We start from the raw sequence: 25,522 nt of genomic DNA, 5'->3' as shown, positions 1-25,522 counted from the left end.
CTTGGAGATCACTTAAAAGTCTTAATTTTGTTGTATCTCCCAAATTAGAGTTGTTGTGTGCCCTACGAGTGTTTCGTACCGGAACATTTCAGTTAGTTGCCAGTGATCTAATTAAAGTTTACCGCATGTCTGCTGTCCGCATCTTTCATCGCGTGGTTAAAGCACTAGTAAGGTTAATGCAAATGATGATGATTTTTCGGAAAATAAAAGGAAATTCTTCACGTTGGCAGGTTCCCACACATCGTGAATGTAACTGACAGCACACATATTCTCATTTTTTGTCCTCCTAGTGACAACGCTGAACTTTTCAGAAATAGGAAGGGGTATATTATTATTTTTTTAACAATATGCTTAACGTCGCACCGACACAGATAGGTCTTACAGCGACGATAGGGTAGGAAAGCCCTAGGAGTGGGAAGGAAGCGGCCGTGACCTTAATTAAGGTACAGACCCAACATTTTCCTGGTGTGAAAATGGGAAACAGTTTTGCTGTGAATGTAGGTGATCTGTATGAAGAAACCACCATCAGTTTTCATTATTCTTCCCACGTGTCCATGACTTTCTGCTTTTATTTTTTTATTTTTTAGCCTTTGCTTTTAAGTCCTTCCACAGAATTTTAACTTGCTCTTCACTGCATTTTCCATCACTCGAAGCATTGAATTCTTCTGTTACGGCTTTCCATGAATTTCTTTTCTTATTCAGCATCTTTATGTTGTGTTTCTTACACTCTATATCTTTTGCATAGATCTTCATTATCTCTACTAATAAATTTATCTTTTTCGCGTACGTTTTTTCTCCCATTTCCTATCAGACATAACCTTAGCCACTTAGATTTCTTTAAAGAAAACACACAAACACAACTACACTCTGTGAGTAACGAACGCTACTCGTATAGTAGTAACTAAAAGAGTACATTGTACTTCAGCTCTCCGACGTTACTTCTGGAGTAAATAACTCCCGTAGTAATTTACTTCTGTAGTATGGACTTCTTTAGTAAATGCTACTTCCAGAATAATTTACTCCAAGATGGTGCATGACACCCTTAGTATCCACCTGTGGGTAGAATACATCCACCTGAAGGGGAATGAGAGGCTGTGAACTTTAGAGTGCGGGTTGGTGACCATGGTTCCCCTACCTGAGCCTGGCTCTTCTCTCATCCTTCCTATTCAGCCTCCCCGGGTAAACCAGTTCTCTTCTGACCACAACAGTATTAGGTTTGCCAGGCCTAAGGAATAATTTCCATGTCCTTTCACTTTCTTTTGCCGACATCTTCATTCTTCAAAATGTTAGACCTGTTCCATTTTCCCCTCCAATTAGTATTAAGAGATGATGTTTGCCCAGTTGAACTTCCTCTTAAAATGGTAATCGCCACCATCACTGCTGTCTTGGTAACATTATTTGACTTGAATTACTTATTTCCTGTTGCTCCCTCTGGAGCATAGGGTCTTGGCAAAATTTCTCCACACAGTACGGTTCCTGGCCATTTTCTTAACTTCACTCAGTCTTGTCAACCTCTGTGATTTCCTTTACAATCGTCCTCTTCCAGGTCTTCTTGGGCCGACCTCGCTTTCTGGAGCCTTGAGAGTTCCAGTCCAGCGCCGCCCTATCAACAGCTTCATCCGGCTTCCTTAATGTGTGCCCAATCCAGCGCCATTTCTTCTCCATGATCTGGATGTCAATCGGCTGCTGATTGGTCATGGTCCAAAAATCTGCATTTGAGATTATGTCCAGCCACCTCACATTTGTTATGCGATGCAGACAGTCCTGCTGCAGTCTATTCAGAAATGGCTTCAAGATGTGAAATTTTGTATGTGATTTATGACCAGCTCATGTAAAAATGTTGCACATTTCTGATTAGACTGCACCAGGACTGTAATACTGAGGTTAAAAAAAAAAAAAAAAAATTTTTCTTAATTTTCATGGAAATTAATAAAAATTTGGAATGCTTTCCCACATTATTTTACAATGTAAAATACGCATACAGTAAATTGTAATTATATGTATTCTGCATTCATTCTCAACATTTGTATATAAATTTTAAACTGTCTTCGAACTTAGCATCAAATAAGACTTTAACTACCATTATTGTCAATACTGTACATAGGATAGCCCTGTTTTGAGTGAAAATTCACCAACGTGTTCACTAGTGTAACATTTTTTGATCAAGTTGATATTTTGTTAATGATAAGATCTTGTAAATGTTTTTTAATATATTCACTCATGCAACATATTTCCAACCAGACGTCTGGTAGAATTTTGAGGTATTTGATATGACTGATGATGCCCCACAGAAGGGGTGAAACATGTCTCAACTATTTTTAACGATGTTTAACTAATATGTTAACATCTTGTACTGTATTGAATAGGTTGAGTTAAAATAAATTTCTTATATTATTATAAATTAAGATTCTTTCAATACAGATAAAATGATTTTTATTACTTGGAATGCTACGTGATTACATCCGATAGGTCTAGGAAGCGGAGAATAATGGCTGAGAGGATTCATCGTGCCAACCACACAACACCAAGAAAAGACACTAATTTTTACTTCATCTGGAGGTCTTGCATCTGTTTCATGCACATGTTATGTTGTATATATTTAGTGCAGGTCTATATTTTCTCATCTGGAAACAGTTTTAAACATTCCATCTCAGTCTGCATCCCCTAGCCTCACGTTGATGCCCTGGTAACGCTAACAGCAATGCAAGTAAGAAAATCTTACTCACAACCTCTATAGTATTTCATCTGGAATTCTGTATACAATGTAGAGTTTCGTAGTGAAGCACAGCTACATGGGCTAATTTTATTTATATTGATGAGCAGTTGAAGTAAATTTTACAAAAGTCACAAAGTTAACCTGTACATTCTATCATCTGAGAACAGAACAAACCCAGGTTCATTCTCTATTTCACTTTATTCTGAGCCACAAGACTAAGAAATGACAGTACCAGAGCAGATGGCATGAACAATTTACTATGACAATATCACTCTTTCTCTCGCGAAAGTGCGAGTTTGAACTTACCCTCAGCTTAGTGTTTTCGAAACGTGGAGGCCACACTCTGCTGGCCACGAGACTGTCCAATTTGGGGAAATATCCCTCCTCTAGAACATCCCTGAAGTTATTGAAAGGCTTCACTCGTCCCAGTCTGTTGCACAGTCTTTCAAAATCATACCTGAAACATAACACTCATATATTTGTTTTTTCCCCCTCTTTCTTTATATAGTGTATTAAACCAATTGAGTTCTTTTTCTCCAACGTTTTTAATTTTATTTAACAATTTGTTTTACGTCGCAACTGACACAGACAGGTCTTATTGTGACTATGGAATAGGAAAGGCCTTGGAGTGGGAAGGAAATGGCCGTGGCCTTAATTAAGGTACAGTGCCAGCATTTGCCTGTTGTGAAAATGGGAAACCATGGGAAACCATCTTCAGGGCTGCTGACAGTGGAGCTCGAACCCACTATCTCCTGGATGCAAGCTCACAGCTGGCTCGTAACCACACAGACAACTCGCCCGGTCTCCAATTTTTATTTAAAGTTAAAAACTTCATAACTGATCCGTATTGAACAAATAGTAACAATGTTAAAAAAGGAAAAATGTTCCACCTTTTCAATACAATAACCCTGTTGCACGAATCAATGTAGCAACATATTTAATTTAATTTATTAAGTGCTCAAGAGTGCTCAAGAACCTCTACATGAACTTCTATTTGTAATTCAAGAAAAGTGTCATAAGTGCTACCACTGTGTTAACTTCTTGCCATTTTTTGTGTAGGCTGATGATGACATGGACAGATGTCAAAACCGGTCCCTTAATAAATTAAATTAAATATGTTGCTACAATGATTCGTGCAACAGGGTTATTGTATTGAAAAGGTGGAACATTTTTCCTTTTTTAACATTGTCTCCAATTTTTATCCTGTATTCCTCATTTTTTCCACCCATATAACAATGTTCCTTTCCACATTTTACTGTGTAGGCTAACTTTCTTCTCCTATATGTCCCAATCGTTCAATCAACCATCATTCATCTGCATTTAAGCCCCATTCACAATGCACCGACGTAAACTTAAATGCGAGTCTGTAAAATTACGGGATTGCAAACTCCAAGGTCTTGCAGTTAAATTTACTTTAAGTTTAAGAACCAGCCAATCAGAGCAGACATAAACATTGTATTTTGTGCGCCATATAATGACTTCTTTCGAAAAAACACTTTATTATTCTCTTCCAAAACAATCCTTGTTTGTAAGTATGTTAAAAGGAAAAAGAATTACAAAGACGCTATATCAAAAGAGAATACGTAGAAATAATCACTGTATGCTGTAGAAATTAAATCCAACGGTAAATGGCGGGAGACAAACTCGCAGTGCTGGCAACCGGGCGAGTGACAATCCCCGTCATACAATAAACTGTGTCCCTGTATATTTCTTAACATTACAACAGTCTACTAGTTCACGAAAACCATATCATACAAAAACATCTCATCGAAGTGTGATAGTGAGGAGCATAGATATCATCAAAAGAGGTCTTATACTTTTTATTAGAAACACGGACACAAATCATAAGATTTCAGGTCTCATCCGCACGTACAAAACAAACTGATGAGGGTCATTTCTTGCGGTAGATTACTGAAATCGCTCTGAGATAACCTTTGCTTCAAGGGATGGACCCATTTTCTGCGCCATCGTTTATTTAGCCTTTTCGGGTACATAGCTCCCAGGAACAAAGTAAGAGATGTTTGAAGTAACATGAAATCCGCCATCACGTTGTTTGATTCCATTGAGGCATTAAAATGTAAAACTGCGAGACAGCCTAAAACCAGACTTCCGTACGAATTGGCTGCTGTATACTCTTTACAAACATGTTACATTCCTCCATTGTGGATACAACAAATTTTTACGTTAATTTTACAGTTACGTTTGCATTGTGAATGGGACTAGCTGTCACTCAGGAGGCAGATTCTCTATCAGTTTTTTACCTTATCTTCTCTTAAATGATTTCAAATCTTAGAAATGTATTGAACATTTCTCTGGATAATGTATTCTAATCGTTATTTCCTCTTTCTATAAATGAATATTTGCCCCAATTTGGCCACTTTAATTTGAACTCTCTTTTCTACCCTTATAAGCTCCACTTAAGCTTCCATATTAAAAAATGTAAATCTCCTAAGATAAAGGTGAACAGGGATAGATGACGAGAGATCTAATCTACTAGAAGAAGGCAGTGTTTTTCTACTGTGTTTCCATGTTCGTCCTTTTCTCCCCCTATCATTTTCTCCCTCTTCTCACAATGACCTGTCATAGTGTTTCTCCAATTAGGTGCGCCCGTTGCGACATTCCTGGCTTTGTATATACCGCGTGACTATTTGTTAGTTTCTTTCCATAACTTATAATATTATTGCACAGTAGAATCCTTATATATCTTGAGCCAATATATCACAGATTTAACATGGTGTTCCCCAAAAATATGCAGTATTACTGTAATTCATTACTGAAATTCTTAATTTTGAAAGTCGGTAAATTAAAAATCATGGAAATAGAACCAGCTTTTGGGTGGTTAGGCCGTGAGCGTTTGCAGACTTAGGCCCAGACATGCCATTTGGATTCAGTTAAATTGGCACACCCCTCCAAGACTGCTTAGCAGTGGCAGGCCAACTGCTTGGTCCTGCCATGTTAGCACATAGGGATCAATCAATCAATCAATCAATCAATCAATCAATCAATCAATCAATCAATCAATCAATCAATCAATCAATCAATCAATCAATACTGATCTGCATTTAGGGCAGTCGCCCGGGTGGCAGATTCCCTATCTGTTGCTTTCCTAGCCTTTTCCTAAATGATTTCAAAGAAATTGGAAATTTATTGAACATTTCCCTTGGTAAGTTATTCCAATCCCTAACTCCCCTTCCTATAAATTTATATTTGCCCCAGTTTTTCCTCTTGAATTCCAACTTTATCTTTATACTGTGATCTTTCCTACTTTTATAAACGCCATTCAAAGTTATTCGTCTACTAATGTCATTCCACGCCATCTCTCCGCTGACAGCTCGGAACATACCACTTAGTCAAGCAGCTCTTATTCTTTCTCTCAATTCTTCCCAACCCAAACATTGCAATATTTTTGTAACGCTACACTTTTGTCGGAAATCACCCAGAACAAATCAAGCTGCTTTTCTTTGGATTTTTTCCAGTTCTTGAATCAGGTAATCCTGGTGAGGGTCCCATACACTGGAACCATACTCTAGTTGGGGTCTTACCAGAGACTTATATGCACTCTCCTTTACATCCTTACTTACAACCCCTAAACACCCTCATAACCATGTGCAGAGATCTGTACCCTTTATTTACAATCCCATTTATGTGATTACCCCAATGAAGATCTTTCCTTATATTAACACCTAGATACTTACAATGATCCCCAAAAGGAACATTCACCCCATCAACGCAGTAATTAAAACTGAGGGGACTTTTCCTATTTATGAAACTCACAACCTGACTTTTAACCCCGTTTATCAACATACCATTGCCTGCTGTCCATCTCACAACATTTTCGAGGTCACATTGCAGTTGCTCACAATCTTGTAACTTATTTATCACTCTATAGAGAATAACATCATCCGCAAAAAGCCTTACCTCCGATTCCACTCCTTTACTCATATCATTTATATATATAAGAAAACATAAAGGTCCGATAATACTGCCTTGAGGAATTCCCCTCTTAATTATTACAGGGTCAGATAAAGCTTCACCTACTCTAATTCTCTAAGATCTTTTTTATAGAAATATAGCAACCCATTCAGTCACTCTTTTGTCTAGTCCAGTTGCACTCATTTCTGCCAGTAGTCTCCCATGATCCACCCTATCAAATGCTTTAGACAGGTCAATCGCGATACAGTCCATTTGACCTCCAGAATCCAAGATATCTGCTATATCTTGCTGGAATCCTACAAGTTGAGCTTCAGTGGAATAACCTTTCCTAAAACCGAATTGCCTTCTATCGAACCAGTTATTAATTTCACAAACATGTCTAATATGATCAGAAAGAATGCCTTCCCAAAGCTTACATACAATGCATGTCAAACTTACTGGCCTGTAATTTTCAGCTTTATGTCTATTACCCTTTCCTTTATACACAGGGGCTACTATAGCAACTCTCCATTCATCTGGTATAGCTCCTCTGACCAAACAATAATCAAATAAGTACTTCAGATATGGTACTATATCCCAACCCATTGTCTTTAGTATATCCCCAGAAATCTGATCAATTCCAGCCGCTTTTATAGTTTTCAACTTTTGTATCTTATTGTAAATGTCATTGTTATCATATGTAAATTTTATTACTTCTTTGGCCTTAGTCTCCTCCTCTATCTTGACATTATCCTTGTAACCAACAATCTTTACATACTGCTGGCTGAATACTTCTGCCTTTTGAAGATCCTCACATACACACTCCCCTTGATCATTAATGATTCTTACAGTGTCCTTCTTGGAACCTGTTTCTGCCTTAAAATACCTATACATACCCTTCCATTTTTTCACTAAAATTCGTATGACTGCCAATTATGCTTGCCATCATATTATCCTTAGCTGCCTTCTTTGCTAGATTCAATTTTCTAGTAAGTTCCTTCAATTTCTCCTTACTTCCACAGCCATTTCTAACTCTATTTCTTTCCAGTCTGCACCTCCTTCTTAGTCTCTTTATTTCTCTATTATAATAAGGTAGGTCTTTACCATTCCTTACCTCCTTAATGGTACAAACCTGTTTTCGCATTCCTCAACAATTTCTTTAAACCCATCCCAGAGTCTGTTTACATTTTTATTTACCATTTTCCACCGATCATAGTTACTGCTTTATCAGCCATATGGTACTGCCTAACAGTCCTACTTTTAAGACCTTCCTTTCTATCACATTTATTTTTAACTACCACAAAAACAGCTTCATGATCACTAATACCATCTATTACTTCAGTTTCCCTATAGAGCTCATCTGGTTTTATCAGCACCACATCCAGGATATTTTTCCCTCTGGTTGGTTCCATCACTTTCTGAATCAGCTGTCCTTCCCATATTAACTTATTTGCCATTTGTTGGTCATGCTTCCTGTCGTTCGCATTTCCTTCCCAATTGACATCTGGCAAATTCAGATCTCCCGCTACAATCACATTTCTTTCCATGTCGTTTCTCACATAGCTGACTATCCTATCAAATAATTCCGAATCCGCGTCAGTGCTACCCTTTCCCGATCTGTACACTCCAAATATATCAACTTTCCTATTATCTTTAGAAATGAGCCTTACACCTAGAATTTCATGTGTCTCATCGTTAACATTTTCGTAGCTTACAAATTCTTCTTTCACCAGAATAAACACTCCCCCTCCCACCCTTCCTATCCTATCTCTACGATACACACTCCAGTGCCATGAGAAAATTTCTGCATCCATTATATCATTTCTCAGCCATGATTCAACTCCTATTACAATATCTGGTAAATATATATCTATTAAATTACTTAATTCTATTCCTTTCCTTACAACCTGCTAAAGGAGAAGTGAATTCTGTTTTCAAAAATATGTACTCCCCATGGAGATACTAACTAACCCCATGACATTACAGCCCTGAAGGGCCTTTGCCTACCAAGCAACATACATATTTTTAAAACAGAATTCATTTCTCTTTAGAAAGTAAGCAATTCCTATTTGCTAACACGGCAGGACCACGCAGTTGGACTGTCACTGCTAGGTAGAGCCTCGGAGGGGCGTGCCAATCAAACTGATGAACCCAAATAGCACGACTGGGCAGAACTCTGCACACACATATGGCCTAACCACCCAAAAGCTGGTTCTATTCCCATGATCTGTGACGGTGAAAGCCATTTTTGGAGTCAGTAAATTAGCCTACTTAAAAAACCACAAAACACCATGTTTAAAACTCCAATGTGGGGTTAGAACAGTTTCTCCAGAGTCCAACTATGTAAAAAGTTTTACTAGTGTATTTAGTGCCTTACTTACTATGACTATCATACTAACTTTGTAGCTCAGCAGTTCTTTAAGCCTTTCAAGGATCAAACCAATGCATAACGGTCTTAGCCTTGGGGGATGTAGAACTGAATTTGTGGGATATCATAAGAAGCAACCAGAAACAATTCCTGAACAGTTCATTTCAAGGAATTCTTGCCAAAGCAGGGAGCGGTGTTCTTGGAACAAGGCAACAAAGCTACTCCTCCCCTTCTGTCAACAAGTGTAGACTATACAACAGTATTGTTGCAAATAGTGTTTTAATTCCGAGTTTACTATATGCGAGTGATGCCTCGGAAAGGAAAAGCATATTCTGCGAGTGATAAACCCGAAATAATTGATCGAATGAAGAAAGGGAAATCAAGGGCAAGTTTACCATGCGAGTTGTATGTTGTACTTTTTTTCCTGTCCTTCCACACCATAATTTGTCACTATATAGGCCACCATCCGATATAATGCGGATAACATAATGCTGGGGCAAAGTACATTTCACAATAACGACGTTATATCAGGCTTTGTCTGTATTAGATTGCTCTCATAGAATTATGCTTACCTTGCAATTATCTGTTGATGCAGATAAGACCAGAGCTCACCACGACGATCCTTGTTAACTATCGAAAGGGGGCCACCAAATGGATATACGAGATGCCAAGTCCAGTGATGCAAGTTGATACCCATGTCCTCCCTGAAATAGGCTACTCGGTGCTCTTTCTCTACATCTGTGGCTGTGGAGTCCCGTGGAATCTCAATAGGAAGCTACAATTAGGAAGTGCTCTTGTCAGAAAATAAAGTACAGTGAGGACAAGAAATTTAGTAGCTGTGGCCTTAAAGGTACAGCTCTGGCATATGCCTAGTATGGAAATTGGGAAGCCATGGAAAATTATCTTTAGGGCTGCTGACAGTGGATTTTAAATGAACCTCTTCTGAATGCGAGATTATAGCCACATGTGAAGCCTATTTCCTCATTGGAATGCTGGGAGAGTCCATGGGCTTACAAGTTAAACAGATTAAAGGAGATTTAGGGTGCAATACTTATGTACAAGAGTGGTGAGACAGTGATGGCAATCAGGTGTGGGAGTGCGGGCAGTAGAATAACATCCATGGTATCCCCTGCCTGTCGTAAGAGGTGACTAAAAGAGCTCCCAGTGGATCTGAATTTGGGAACATGGTTGGCACCCACGGGTTGCTTAGCCGAGTCCTGGTACTGCTTCCACTTGTGCCAATTTCCTCACTTTCATCTACTCTATCTGTCCTCCCTCTGACAGCTGTTGTTCTTTTCTGACCTTGACTGTATTAGGTTTCCGAGGCCAAGGAAGTCATTTCATAACCTTTGTGGCCCTTTTATTTCTTTGGCTGATACCTTCATTTTTCTAAGTGTCTAACCCCATCCAATTTTTACCTCCGATTAATGTTAATAGAGGATGGATTCCCAGTTGTACTTGCTCTTAAAACAATCACCACCACCACCGGATGAGTGGGAATCAAGTGGATGTCCGGTGAACATCATAATCCAGAACAAACTGTGTCAATAGTGAAAATTGGGGGTAGTACTGTAATGATCTGTGGCAGTTTTCTCAGATTTGGGCTTTGCTCAGTAGTTTTAATCAACTGACTGATTAACTTTACGATGTGCTAAGCATTCTCTCACCAAGCAAAGAGTTTGGAATTGGCATTTTCCTCTGTAACTATGACAATGGTCCTGCCATAAAGCGAAGTCAATTGTGTTGTGGTCTGAAGAAAATTAGATGAGGACCTGCTTAACTAGCCTACTTAAAGCTGCTTTGAATCCACCAGGATTTACACAGGAGGAGAAAGAATGTCGTTTGCATGCCAGATACCCTTGACCAACAGCCACATTCGCCATGCTCTTGTGAGAGTAGGAAAGTAATTCTGCCACCACTTTACTGGCGATGCCTTTTCACAAAGCCTTCTCTGTAGGTTAGTGATAGTGTGTCAGGTTCAGGATCCCAAGAGTGTAGTTTGAAACCTGGCAAAGACAGTCTGATTTATGAAGGGCAGAAAAAAACTTCCACTCGCAGACTGATGGGTTCTCAGGAGCACATGAGCATGTGAACACCCAATTCTCATACATATTTACACATTCATGGATAATTCAAAATTGTTTCCACCTGATTGAATCAATTAGTTATAAGCATTCGACTTGTATCAAAGCAAGTAACAACTCTCATTACTGTTCCACATTGAAGATGATGCTAGGCATAGAATCTCAAGGATAATAAAACCACCTATTCAATACTTTCCACGTTTAATGTGGTTTGAATCTACATGAATTTATGTACACTTATAAGGTCAGGTACATGTTTCACCCATCTTCAGCCTGTAGACAACCTTTAGGTCAAGGATTGGGACCTTTTTAACCATATGTACTATAATATAAGAAAGTAAATAATCTCTTAAGACTAACATGCCAGGATAATAATTTTAAAATGTGAACAAAACAATAACTGTGGGTATCATAAATTAGTGGTGTTTTAACACAATTAAAACTTGTAGGTCTTATTTTATCTAACATAAAAATATGTCCAAAACTAAAATGGATCTTCTTCCTCTATCATAAGTCTTGGGTAAAGAGGATATTATACAGGGTGAAGCGAAATTCGCGCACTCGGGCATCGCAGCGCGACTCCTCACATGCCAGCAATAAAAAACATGTCTCTCACAAAAGTTCGTCCTGCGAGTATATCCTGCAGAAAAAGAACGTTGAAGAGTGACAATCTGGCAACACTGTAACCACATGTAGGGTAACTACCTCTGTCAGCACATACCACTCGTGCTATACAGTTGGTGCAGTGGATACAGTTTTGGGTTAGCATGCAGGAGGTCGAAGGTTCGATCCTGGGTTGAGGCGCTTTTTTAATTTGCTAATTTCCATCGGTCATTACATACTGTAATACAGTAAGACACCGTTTCTTAGGTCACATGTATCCTACATTTACAAAATTTAGTAATGCTGAACACGTTGTAACGCATCTAGTGGATGAAGTGGTCCGAATAAATTCACGCCCACGATGTGGAAAGGGCGTCTTTCAAAGCTGACCAATGAAAACGAATGTTCGTGCATTTCTAGGATCGTAATATGTAAGTGCAAATAATTTCTAGAGGATCCGCTGCAATCGCTGTTGACGATTAAGATGCCAGATACCATACCACCTGGACTACATTTACGAAATAAAAAACATACGCCTCAACCCAGGATCGACCCCCCTCGACCTCCTGCATGTTAACCCAAAACTTTATCCACTGCACCAACTGTACAGTACGACTAATATGTGCTGACAGAGGTAGTTACCCTACATGTGGTTACGCTGTTGCCAGATTGCCACTCTTCAACGTCCTTTTTCTCCCGGATATACTCGCAGGACGAACTTTTGTGAGAGACAATTTTTTATTGCTGGCATGTGAGCAGTCACGCTACGACGCCCGAGTGCACGAATTTCGCTTCATCCTGTATACCGGGGTTCATTTGACCCACCTATATCATTTCATGTTCTTGACGTACCGGTACGTATGGAAAGTGTTGAATAGCTGGTTTTATTATACTATCCTTGAGATTCTATGCCTTGTATCGAAGCTCTGTTACATTGACAGTTCTTCGTTTCAACTGACAATGCAGGAAGCACACTGGCTGTTGTGCTATGAGCCTGAGGACTATGCGCATGTGCATGCCGATGACGTCACGGTTTGTGCCTTTCCGTCTAAGCCACCCTCAGTGCAGAGATAATATTAAAGTTAACCACAAGTGTCTGCCACCTCCCCTGCTACTGCTGGCCACAGCTTCCAGAAGTTACAATTGCATTACATCGCCGAAAGATTTCGCCAGTGGGTAATTCTGAAGAGGTGTCCATAATCGGGAGAAGAAGTTTGCATTTCATTACAGGTGGAGAATCGTTTCCAGTGAAATTAATTTGAGTACCAGTAAAAGTGGTAACAGTACGCTTTTTTATAAGTTGTTATGTCGCGCCGACACAGATAGGTCCAATATAAATGGTCCGTTATTGGACATTATAAATTTTCCAGCTAACTCATTCCTGGTTGCCAGCATTTCGCCCTCGTGTGCTAGGTTGGGCTCATCAGTTGGTACCTAGCACACCTACCAAGACGCTGGCTAGTGCATACCATTGGTATTTATACATTTACTCATTCAGAACAAATATTTCAGATTCCCTATGGGAATCAAGATCTATATCATCTGATGGCCAAGCAGGCATCAATTTTTGGTAAAGAGACAAAGTCTCTCATAGTGCATTGGCACTGCCGGTGGCTCCAAGTAGCCTACGCAGTGGCCTCCATGGTATGCACTAGCCAGCGTCTTGGTAGATGCGCTAGGTACCAACGGATGAGCCCAGCCTAGCACACGAGGGCGAAACGCTGGCAACCAGGAATGAGTTAGCTGGAAAATTTATAATGTCCAATAACGAACCATTTATATTGGTATTTATACATTTACTCATTCGGGACAAATATTTCAGATTCCCTATGGGAATCAAGATCTATATCAACAGATAGGTCCTACGGAGACGATAGGACAGGAAAGGGCTAGGAGTGGGAAGGAAGCAGCCATGGCCTTAATATGGTACAGCCCCAGCATTTCCCTGGTGTGAAAATGGGAAACCACGGAAAACCACCTTCAGGGCTGCTGACGGTGGTGTTTGAACCTACTATCTCCCGAATACTAGAAACTGGCCGCACTTAAGCGAATGCAGCTATCGAGCTTGGTGCTATGTAAAAACCAAGAATAGTGTTCGCATCTTTTAGTATTTGTACAGTAGCTTACAGCATTGTAGCACAGTTGCTGTAAATTTCACTTTCACCGAGATGAGTAGCTTCGGGTAACAGTGGCCACGGCTTTACTGTGGCTTCTCAGGGAGGTGGTGGGGTCGGTCTCCTCCTCCTGTCCGCTGTACTGAGAATGGTTTTCCGTGGTTTTCCATTCTCCTCTCTAAAGCAAATGATGAAATAAATTAAAAGTTCCTTTTATAGGCCACAGTCGTTCCTCTCACCTCAAATCACCGCAGCACATCTCCTAGAGGATGTTGCCCTCTAGGAAGCCCACCATCAGGGTACGGAAAGAAACCATTTTAGGAGTAGTCTTAAATTTAATAATAATAATAATAATAATAATAATAATAATAATAATAATAATAATAATAATAATAATAATAATAATAATAATAATAATAATAATATTGTTTTTACATCCCACTAACTACTTTTACAGTTTTTGGAGAAGCCAAGGTGTCGGAATTTAGTCCCGCACAATTTCTTTTATGTGCCAGTCAATCTGCCGACACAAGGCTGACTTATTTGAGCAAGTTGCAGACAGAAGGCCAGCCCTTATCCGCCTGAGCCACTCAGCCCGGCAGTGGTAATTTTAGTTTTGTTGTACACTCACAGATTAATCTCTGAAAAATACGTCCTCGGTTGCAGTGGTTGTACCATTGTATGAGAGAAGGAACCATACAAGGAATTTTCAGTATGTTTTATACTGATTTGCATTCTTCTTTGTTAGATTTGAGGCGTGAACAAAAATGTTGCTGTGAACCCCCTGAAAATTTTGTCAGGTGCCGCCACTGTCCATTCGACATGGAATTGTCGTTTTTCTGCCATCCAGTAGTATAAAAATGGAATGTTGAAAGTGTCACCCAGGCTATCAAATCAAAATGTCTGCAACACTGAGGCCATGCAATTATTATTCTTTTCACCTAAGAGCATTGAAATGTGAATGAAAAGCATGAACAACAAATGGTAAGTAAGTTAATATGGGAATGATAGTTTAATGAGAAAGTGATTGAATCTACTAGAGCAAAAATATTCTAGACATGGTGCTGATGAAACAATCTAGATGAGCTCTCTAGAGAAACTGAAGCGATAGATTGTGTATGTGTTTATGAAGCTGTTTTTATCGTAGTGGTGGTGGTGATTAAATGTGATAGAAAGAAAAGTTGTAAAATAGGACTGTTAGGTAGTAACTTGTAGGAGATAAGACAGGCGTGGAGGATTTTAAAAAAATGATCAATGGAAAATCATAAATAAAAACTTCGCATTTGGTTGGTGGATCTGGGTGGCAATAGACAAGCTCCTGTGCTCTGATTGGCCACTCAGTAATCGCACCAAGGCCAGCCTTTCCTTTTTAAGTGAGCAAGGCAAGATTTTGTTGTCTTTGGTTCTCTCGTCAGTCCTGCCGTTTTGATGCACTTCGGCGTATCCTCGCTCCCAGGATGGGCTACCTTGGGGTAAGCACGGTTGATTTCAGTCCCGTTTTAATTTACATTTAATGGTCGCTGGTGTTATCACATAGGAGTTTGCCCCAGTCGACACTCTATTGCTCAGATGTTTTAGAAAGCTCGTTTACTTTCATTCTAAATTGTATTTGTATCTTGTGTGCCTTCTTACCTTCAGAAATCATATTGTAGAACTTGGATTATGCTAAAATATTTGTGGTTAACTTCTTGGCCTATAAGCAAAGCTCTTGTCAAACAACATCTAATCTTGTATTTGTGAACTATGTGACTGGATTGCTTGGATAGATGAATATGTTCGGAGGTTACCTTGTAATGTTGTTTTCGGAAAATAATATTTTGAAAACAAGAGATCACCATTGATTTTTCTGGAAACCCACAACCTTCGCATTTCTATGGCATTTGATAGATTTCTCAGCCCTCGTTCCATGTTCCTTGTTTATAGTTGTCAAGTTGCCCAACCTGATATTTAATTAAGTAGATAAATTGAATTAGTTTTAATACGGTTCTACATGATTTTTTTTTTTTTTATAAATTGTCAAACAGAGCTAATGTTTTTTAAGAAGATTGTGTTTTCAGTGGTTGTTTTTGTTAAACCCACAATAATATAAACTATCTTACATTGGATTTTATCAATTCAAAGTTTAATACTTGCAAGTCTTAGTTAATATGGACTTGGAAATAGTTTAATTACAACATGTTTTTAAATCATCGATATGTTTTTAAAATTTGTTTTATGTGACGTAGATAAACTTATATGTTTGCCAAATATTTCCTAGAATGTATTTCAGCTGATGATGACGCAAAATAAGGCGTTGAAACTAGTTCTGATAAAATATATGTTGTAATTTCATCTTAACAACAACATTTTAATGTATTGAATAAGGTGGATACGAATTTTAATAAATTGCAACATGATATTTGTTTGTGTGTATGCGGCGCAGTTCATCTGATGTTTATTGCTTGTTTAGGGTTTAAAGTACCGTGTAATTTGATTTATTTTCCTCTCTTAACTGTGTATCGTCTAACCGAGAAAGACCGGTTACACAGCGGCTGGGGTAAGGATATAAATAAGAGAGGGCATATGTGGCTGGTAAGACCCCAATAACAGTGTATGGGACACTCACCAGGACTACTTGATACAAGAACTGGAAAAGATCCAAAGGAAAGCAGCACGATTTGTTCTGGTTGATTTCCAATAAAGGAGTGGAGTTAAGGAAATTTTAAAATCAATGAAGCTTATTGTTTAAAGGGGCCCAAAATCTTGGTCATTGGCCCCTAAATGTTACAATCATTGGGCTGGAGAGGCTATGGAGTGAGGAGACTAGCTGACTGACTAAACGGTATTTCTGAGCTGACAGTGTAGAGATTAACTGGGATGACAGTAGACAAATAAGCTTTAGCAAAGTTTTTTAAAGTAGGAAAAGTCATAGAATGAAGATAAAATTGGAATTCAAGAGGGATAAGTGGGGAAAATATTTATAGGAAGGGGAATTACAATTTGGAATAATTTACAAAGAGAAAAACCACAAGGGAGCCCCAGCACAAGGGGTACCAAATGATAACAGCATCAAATTGATAGATTGATAAATTTCTACTTTCTTTAAAATTATTTAAGAAAAGACTTAAGGACAAACAACTAATAAGGAATCTCACCTGGATGACAGCCTGAAATGAAAAAAATGTGGAGATTGAGGTGAGAACAGAATCAGGAGAGTATTCAGAATGAGCAGATAAAGGCTAATTTAGGAATAAATTCAATGAGTGAAGCTGAATGTACATACTAGCTTCAATGGTGGGGTCATGTGAGATGAATGCAACTTGCTTTACTTTGCACTGACACAGAAAGGTTCTTCTATATTATAAAAAGCAATTGAACTTCTGAGACCTACCCTCTGTCTACCCTCTAGGATGTTAATATCCTGGCGCGCTCTTGCAAAAGCTGCTCGGTCGAAGAACTTCTCTGGCAGTAATGCGCTGATGGGAGGCAGATCCACATTCTGAGTATCATTACGGTGCAGCATAGCGATTGACATGGCAAATGTCCAAAGGCCAGGGTTGATGGAGTCTCGAGTTAGCGCTGCTGCAGTGATGAAGTCCGAGAGAGACCTCATTCCTATTTAACAGCATGAGAAATTAGGTTAAGAAGGTGATGTATAAATTCATCTTTCATGTGCAAGAGATTGACATGGATGAAGTCAAGATCAATCAATCAATTAATCAATACTGATCTGCATTTAGGGCAGTTACCCAGGTGGCAGATTCCCTATCTGTTGTTTTCCTAGGCTTTTCTTAAATGATTTCAAAGAAATTGGAAATTTATTGAACATCTCCCTTGGTAAGTTATTCCAATCCCTAATGCCCCTTCCTATAAATGAATATTTTCCCCAATTTGTCCTCTTGAATTCCAACTTTATCTTCATATTGTGATCTTTCCTACTCTTAAGGACGCCACTCAAACTTATTCGTCTACTAATGTCATTCCATACCATCACTCCGCTGACAGCTCGGAACATACCACTTACATTACAAACCATCACTCTCATTTTTGTTCCATATTGAAAACAGCAATCTCACTCAGTTTACAAAAGAAGTATATTTATTACCCCACCTATTCAATTAGTACCACATTATGTGGTTAAGTCCCCATAAAATTTAGATTTTCTGTGTTTACTTAACCACATAACATGGTACTAATTGTATTGAATAGGTGGGATAATAAATATACTCATTTTGTGAACTAAGTGACATACCACTTAGTCGAGCAGCTCGTCTTCTTCCTCCCAATTCCTCCCAGCCCAAACTCTGCAGCATTTTTGTAACGCTACTCTTTTGTTGAAATCACCCAGAACAAATTGAGCCGCTTTTTTTGTGTGTGTGTATTTTTTCCAGTTCTTGAATCAAGTAATTCTGGTGAGGGTCCCATATTCTGAAACCATACTCTAGTTGGGGTCTTACCAGAGACTTATATGCACTCTCCTTTACATCCTTACTACAACCCCTAAACACCCTCCACCTAGATACTTACAATGAGCCCCAAAAGGAACTTTCACCCCAACAATGCAGTAATTAAAACTGAGAGGACTTTTCCATTTGTGAAACTCACAACCTGACTTTTAACCCCATTTATCATCATGCCATTGCCCACCGTCCATCTCACAACATTATAGAGGTCATGTTGCAGTTGCTCACCATCTTGTAACTTATTTATTACTCTATACAGAATAACATCATCTGCAAAAAGCCTTACCTCTAATTCCACTTCTTTACTCATATCATTGATATATATATATATATATATAAGAAAACATAAAGGTAAAATATTACTGCCTGTAGGAATTCCCCTCTTTCAGATAAAGCTTCACCTGCTCTAATTCTCTGAGATCTATTTTCTAGAAATATAGAAACCCGTTCAGTCACTCTTATCTAGTCCAACTGCACTCATTTTTGCCAGTAGTCTCCATGATCTACCCTATCAAATGCTTTAGACAGGTCAATCGTGATACAGTCCATTTGACCTCCTGAATCCAAGATATCTGCTATATCTTGCTGGAATCCTACAAGTTGAGCTTCAGTGGAATAATCTTTCCTAAAACCGAACTGCCTTCTATCGAACCAGTTATTAATTTTGCAAACATGTCTAATATAATCAGAAAGAATGCCTTTCCAAAGCTTACATGTCAAACTGGCCTGTAATTTTCAGCTTTATGTCTATCACCCTTTGCTTTATATACGGGGGCTACTATAGCAACTCTCCATTCATTTGGTAAAGTTCCTTCATGCAAACAATATTCAAACAAGTACTTCAGATATGGTACTATATCCCAACCCATTGTCCTTAGTATATCCCCCAAAACCATATCAATTCCAGCTGCTTTTCTAGTTTTCAACTTTTGTATCTTATTGTAAATGTCATTGTTATCATATGTAAATTTTAATACTTCTTTAGCATTAGTCACCTCCTCTATCTGGACATTATCCTTGGAACCAACAATCTTTACATACTGTTGAATGAATACTTCTGCCTTTTAAAGATCCTCACATACACACTCCCCTTGTTCATTAATGATTCTTACAGTGTCCTTCTTGGAACCTGTTTGTGCTTTAAAGTACCTATATATACCCTTCCATTTTTCACTATAATTTGTATGACTGCCAATTATGCTTGCCATCATGTTATCTTTAGCTGCCTTCTTTCCTAGATTCAATTTCCTAGTAAGTTCCGTCAATATCTCCTTACTTCCTCAGCCATTTCTAACTCTATTTCTTTCCAATCTGCACTTCCTTCTTAGGCTCTATATACATATACACAAAGTCCTTAGTTTCAATATAATTTTAGACTGGCAGTGTACAGAAATGTCAATTGTGTATTTGTACACATAATATGTGTAGAAACTTAAAGGAGACAAGCTTGATTTTAAGCCATAAGCCAACACTTCACAGCATAACATGCTGCAATTGATTGTTTCTTTTGAGAAATCTGTGCCGGTACTGCGTACCGCCACAAAGAGCACTACTTATATTACTAATACACTCTTGTGCATTTATTTTCTTTTTTTTTTTTCGTTAGGGCTATCTATGGACCATGGTGCTTGTGTTTTAGCTCTTTCTTGACGTCATCGTTGTTGTTTGCCACAATTGGTGTTCTTAGCGGTTGGTTTAGCAGCTGTTTTCAAGCTTTTCTGATGGCCCAGTAGTCCTTCATTTTCTGGCTAAATTCAAACTTACGTTCCTCAGACCATTTCCTGGTCTTGTCTTTTGGTCTGTGGGTAACTTCTGTGAGGGATGTTACAAAGGATTTAGTTTTAAGTTGTATGATAGTTACTCCGATCAGCTATGTCATTTTGATTTATATGGAGTTCCAAAAGGTCCTTCTCCACTTGCTTCATCCACACGAATCCAGTAGCTTTGCCCTTGTTAGCAACCTTGAAGATCCTATGGGATAACCTATTTGAGTCCATTCTGGATAGGTGTCCATAAAAAGCCAAGTCACCTTCTTCTGATGGCATCTATGAGATTTTCTTGATGTTTATATAGCTCACGATTTGGTTGATACCATTGGTTTCCATCTGGTAAAATTCTTGGTCCCACTATCCATCTCAGGAACTTTCTTTCTTGTACTTCGAGGGCTCTTAGTGGGTCTTCTTAGTTAAATATAGACACTCTGCTGCATAGAGGACTGAAGGTCTGATTACTGCATTGTAGTGTCTTAGTTTGACATTCATCGACAGATTTTTTGAAGCATATAGCTTTCTACAGGCATGGTAAGCCTTACCTAGTTTGAGTCTCCTGTGTTCAAGAGTCATTGTTTCACTGAGGTCCTCTGAGAACCATTCCCCAAGGTACTTTACACTTTTGACTCTCTTGATGTAGATATTATAACTGACTCTTGTGTGTTTATTTATTGCCTTTTCGGTTTATTACTTGATAATTTTAGCATGAGCCAGGACTAGTTTTTGAAGACCCTTACAATGAGAAAAAGATACAATATCTAGTTTAAATTAAATCCACCATACCTAGAAAAACTTCAACAAGTCGTTCCGCCATCTTACGATGCAGAGGGACGAAGGTGGAAAACAACTCGTCCCGTCTTAGTCTCTTGGGAAGTTTCAGGTCTGGCAGATTCAGGGAAGGGATATTGATTAGCATTGCACCTGGCTCACTGTTGGCACCAAAACGATTCTCTAGGTTGCTAGCAAAAGGCCGATACTGATCCGACTGCAAAAACGTAAATGAACATTTGTTAACTAACTTTTATTATATCAAGTCTTACGTAGAAATATTAAGATGAAAAACATAATAGGGCAAATAATATCTCTGTGATGTACCTGTGCTCTCCAAAATATGAAATCTAAACAAGTCAAGCATCAGTAATTTAAATAACAGCAGAATATGGCATATCACAAAAGTAATATTTAAGATGATGAGGGTTATCTGACCTTTGTTTGGCCACCACACTCCTACTTTTATCATTGCTTTATTCGGAAAAAACGAAGTCAGATTTTCTGGAAAAAAAGAATGACCCATCCTGTGTATCTGAATTAAGCAGCAAAATTGATGATGTTTGTTATTTAAAGGTGTCTAACAGCTAGGTCAAGGGTCCCTAATGGTAACAGGTGGAACAAAATGAAACAATAATTAAACTTCAAAATGTATCCTCTGACTAAAATATAAAATGAAGAATGAAAAAATGACCATGAAACCAAAACAATCAGTGGATCCAATTCACAAAGCCTTTTCTGAGATGATGCTCATTATAAAATAAGGTCCAAAATCCAGGTCACTGGCCCTTCATAATTGTACTAATCACTGTAAAACAGAACCATGGTGTTCCTCCAATAGTGGTACTGATCTCAGGCAATGAAAGACCCATGGTGTTCTTCATATGGTGTTACCACTCATAGGTAACGCAGACGCATTCTGAATACAGGACAACCGACATTCCAGCGCAGCGTAGGCACCTTTTCCCGCACGAAAATTAGTCCGTGCAGCCGAGTGTCCGCCTCGCACCTTGGTGGAATACATTTAAAGATAAAAATTTCATTGTTCCATATTGAAAAGTAGCACAGTTAAAATTGAAATAATAAATAAAGAGGTTCAACCTATTCAATACAAAAGAATAAGAAATGCAGTGATTACATTCTTATTTAATAATAAGTAGAAGTGGTATCGCGATGGTACTAACCACAGAAAACACCCAGATCCGTGGTCTTTCTCGCATGGTGGAACCCCCAGGGCATGTAATTAGAACTCTTTGTAATATATCCAAGTATTTAAAAAGGAGATTTCCTATTAGTGCAAGACAATCCCAGATACTTCAATAAAAACTCCATTCATAAACTGAAAATATGAAGGTCGATCAAATATAAACGTGATTTTTGTTCCTGAACATCAACAGTTGGTAGGACTGGCCCTGCACTTCTGCTATGCTTAGGCAGGACCGTTAACAGTGGGGAGAGCGTGTTGTTAGATATTTTGCGCAGTTTCGTCAGTAACGCTCATGATGTCGGAGCAACAGGCTGCATCCGTCTGCTGCACAACACATAATTATAAAATTTCTTGCTCGTGAAGGAGTTACAGCAGCAGAAATTTGCCAGAGATTGACTGCACAGTTCAGTGATCAGACATTGTCAAGGACGCATATGTTTGCCTGGCATAAACAGTTCAAGGAAGGATGAAAACATATCGAAAATCAGCAACACGATCGCTGTCCTTGGACCAGCATTACAGATGAAAACATTCATGCGGTTAAAGACATTATTGACAATGATCGACGGGCGAGAGTATCAGAAATTGCAGAAGAAGTCAGAATCAGTTATGGGAGCTGTCAAGCAATCATCACAAATAACCTACAGTTCCGTAAAGTGTGTTCCAGATGGGAACCTCGCCTTTTGACAGAAAATCTGAAGCCGAGATGTTTGGAGGTCTGTCAGAGGTTTGCAGGAGAAGATGATGCATTTTTGAGTCGGATCGTCACCTGCGACAAAACATGGCTCCACCACTACAGTCCCGAATTCAAACAAGCCAGTAAGGAGTGGCAGAGGAAAGGGGAGGCAGCACCAACAAAAGCCAAGACTCGACTGTTAACTGGCAAGGTTCTTGAAACCGTTTTTTTCGATTGATGAGGTAATTTGTTGATTGATTTTTTGTATGAGCAGTGCACAGTCAGTGCTGCTTACTACTGCGAGCTGTTCAACTAGGCGAGGGTTGCATATCGCCGCAAAAGATGAGACCAACCGATTCGACAGGTCATCCTCCTCCACAACAATGTGCGGCCCCATACTGCAGCTCTAACTGCCTCCAAGCTACAGGAAATGCACTGGACTACACTTGATCATCCTCCTTACAGTCTGGACTCATTGCCCTGCAATCTCCGTATGTTTCGACCGCTTAAAGAAGCTCTAGCAGGGCAACGATTTGAGGACGACGAAAGTGTGGAAGACTTCGTGCCCAACTGGCTGGTGAGACGACCCTGTTCTTTTTACGATGAGGGCATCAGAAAGCTGCCCATACACTGGAACAAATGCATTTCCAAAGCAGGAAACTATGTGGAAAAATAAATTGTAATTGCCTTGTGTTTTTCAATATGTGAATTTAAATAAGAAATAAAATTCCATTTATATTTGATCCCCCCTCGTATTTTGTAAAAATTATCACGCCACTAGCAGCATATTACTGTACAAGGTCTTTCATAAAACAAGACAGTTGGAGCAGCGTTTTTAGTCCCGATTGGGGTTCTGCAATATGGCAGGCGCACACTTAGCTCTTGACCTTGTAAGTAGCCTGCACATGCTTGAAATGGCCAGCATCGGTCTCTGGTCTGAATCTCAGCTGTTAACATGGTGAGACAGTAATCCTTGCAACACCATATGTTCGTATGTAAAAGTTTCGGTTTCGTCTTAAAGGTCGTGTGAACAGTCGTAACTCTCGCTAACGGTGTTTATGAAGTCCCTCGTTATGATAGGAAGATTGGTGCTTGGTGTGCTGTTGGTGCAAGACGAATAATTGGGCCTACTTTTTTCGAGATGACAGTAAATGCAGAGAGGTACCTAGATGACATTTTGACGCTGTGCTTCCATCGGTTAACAGAAGAGAATACAGCTTGGGTGGTTTCAACAAGATTCAGTCCCTGTTCATACAGCAGAAGATTCCCTTCCTACTAGGTGGTGGTGGTGGTGATTATTGTTTTAAGAGGAAGTAGAACTAGGCAACCATCCTTTATATAACACTAATCAGAGGGCAAAATGGAAGGGGTCTGACACTTCGAAAAATGAAGAAATCGGCCAAAGGAAGACAAGGTCCATGAAGGGCGTGAAAATGAAAGACTCCCTAGCCCTCGCAAACCTAATAGCGTCGGGGTCGGAAAAGAACAAGAGTTGACCAAGAGAGGTCGGGTAGGATAGATGAAAGTGAGGAGTCTGGCACAAGTAAGTGGAAGCAATGTCAGGACTCAGCTGAGGGCCCCGTGGTCGCCACCCCCACGCTCCAAAGTTCAGAGCCCCTGGGGCCCCTTTTAGTCGCCTCTTACGACAGGCAGGGGATACCGTGGGAGTTATTCTACCGCCCCCTCCCACAGGGTGATCCCTTCTTACTACCTCGGAAGTATTTGCAGACAGTGATCAGTGCTGGTCTGCTTCCCTCTCGTTCTCCAGATCTAACAGTGTGTGATTTTTACTTGTGGGGTAAGCTAAAAGAAAGTGTATTGAACAAATCTTCACACATTGGAGGAACTGAAAGAAAACATTACAAATCAAATCAGAAACATTAAAGTGCCAGAACTCACTCACGTCAGCCAGAATGTGGTTACCAGATACAGTGACTGTACAACCCAGGAAGGACGACTCTTCCAGCATCTTTTATAAGATAAGATTGTATACACGCTTAAACCAGGGCAGCCACGCTCAACATAAGTTCAGCTGAGGCAGCTGCCGTAGCATAGAGTACAAACACTGTTCATTTTGTTTTAGTTTATGACAGAGACCCTGTAGTTCTATTATGTCCAGCAAACAGTGTATTCTTCATCACCACAAGTAATAATACTAGGACTAGTAAACACCATGAAGTTTCTCTGTGGTCAGTTGTTCTTTGCAATTATATCACCTTACAAATGGTGAGGTAGTGTCCCCTTGCCTTTCTTGGCAATAATATCCCATCCAAATGAAACCTCTTTTGCCTGTCATTTTCTTGCAGGATCCTCCACCAGTCATTTTGAAATGTAAACTGTTGATGCATCCACAGGCACAATTAAAGCAGTACACCCCCCAAAGGTGTCACTATTTGAGGTAACTACAGAATACAGTACATCAGCCCGCCTGGTGGCCATGATCGTTAAGGCGCTGAAGTCTAAAAACGGTCTAACACCGAGGTTAGCCGGTTCGAGTCCCGTTGGTCGAAAAAAATTTCACCATCAGAATGTTGGCCGGCAGGGTAGGGGAGGTGGTGGTATACAATTTCTAATCACTAGATTGCGTGCCAAAAGCCTGGATTAAATTCTAAACCTCTCCGCAGTGCTCATATGGAGTGAAGGCATATGATGCTGTTGATGGTGATTCGTCCGTCGGATGGGGACGTTAAGCCTTGAGCAGACCCCTTGGTGCTATTCGACAGGAGTAGGCTATGTGCCGGCACCGGGTTTCACCCTCTCCCTACTATCATATATCACGTCATTCATTTCATCTCTCATTAACTCCTCTGATGAGGTTGACGTCAGGAAGGGCATCCGGTCATAAAAAACCGCCACGACAAAT

General features: G+C 39.4%; 1 pseudogene; it reads right to left on the bottom strand.

The window, feature by feature from the left end:
- Nucleotides 1-25,522, bottom strand: part of LOC136886765 (phenoloxidase 2-like) — a 61,622-nt pseudogene that overhangs the window by 19,171 nt on the left and 16,929 nt on the right.

The sequence above is a fragment of the Anabrus simplex genome, chromosome X (genome assembly GCF_040414725.1).
Source record: "Anabrus simplex isolate iqAnaSimp1 chromosome X, ASM4041472v1, whole genome shotgun sequence".
Taxonomy (NCBI): Eukaryota; Metazoa; Arthropoda; class Insecta; order Orthoptera; family Tettigoniidae; genus Anabrus; species Anabrus simplex.
Note: the sequence above shows the minus strand (reverse complement) of the source record. Positions and strands in the feature narration are given on the sequence as shown.